This window comes from Phalaenopsis equestris, unplaced genomic scaffold (genome assembly GCF_001263595.1).
Source record: "Phalaenopsis equestris unplaced genomic scaffold, ASM126359v1 Scaffold000359, whole genome shotgun sequence".
In the NCBI taxonomy this organism is placed as follows: domain Eukaryota; kingdom Viridiplantae; phylum Streptophyta; class Magnoliopsida; order Asparagales; family Orchidaceae; genus Phalaenopsis; species Phalaenopsis equestris.
Genome location: NW_018164801.1, coordinates 1507655 through 1508719, shown reverse-complemented (window position 1 = coordinate 1508719; position 1065 = coordinate 1507655).

Here is a 1065-nt window from a genome sequence, read left to right as displayed (position 1 = left end):
TAATTTCTTGACAAGGAGAAGGATGCTTTCTTATATATTGAATATCACATTAAAAACCTCATTGTATAATTAGTTATTTAAGAGTTATTAAGAAAATTACATTTTTATTTCAATTGCCTATTAGTGATAGATAAGCAAATTGAATTTCATTGTTGTGATTAAAGTATTGCTTTTCTAAAATCTTAGTTCGTAGTTCTAATATTACTCCCTGTGGGATCGATATCTAGGACTCCATTAGAGCCCTATATTAGTTGAGCGATACGTATACTTGCATTGATAAGAGTGACTTTACAATTATTGAATATTTATTACATCCATCTTTATCAAATCTATAACTGTTATTAAGTTTTGGTACAGTTGCTGAGAAATTAAATCTTTTATCAACAGTATTAATTACTTATATTTTTAAGCATATTTAAAGTCGCTGTCATGGCTCAACCAATTTAAATCACCATTTCACAAATCTCAAAACAAGGAGAAAGACTGAGAAAACTACTCAGATTTCATGGGAAAAATATAACAAAACTCAAAATTCATATATAAATTCAAAGTCATACAAACTACAATATCAAATAAACTTATTTCTAATTTCTCCCCAAGCAAACTCCTTGAAGTTCCTATGAATCTCTTCCTTTCTTTACAGCACATACAATTTCTCTTCGAAGCAGCAAGGAGGAAGAAATCTCTCACTTTCCCTCCACTCTTACAATCTCTCAAGGAATTCCTCACAATTTTAGACTCTCTACACTTTTCCAACACTTAACTCTTGAGCCTCCTCTTCTTTATTTTTGGCCAAAGTCTTCTCTTTAAAGTTGTTGATGAGTTTTCCCAAGAGTTGCCTAAGCATCCCTCCAAAATTCGTCCTCATCCAATGCACGAGGGTTCCGTCGGTGGGCCTTATAAGTGAATTAATTCTGGAGTCTCGAAAAAAGACCGCGTCGGCGCCGTTGGGCTCGTCGTCGGCGCCCTAGTTCAAATCTTCACATTTTGGTTCTTTTCGCTCCAAATTCACTCCTTTTTGCATCTTTTTGCTCCAATGACCCTAATTCATCATTCCTACAAAAA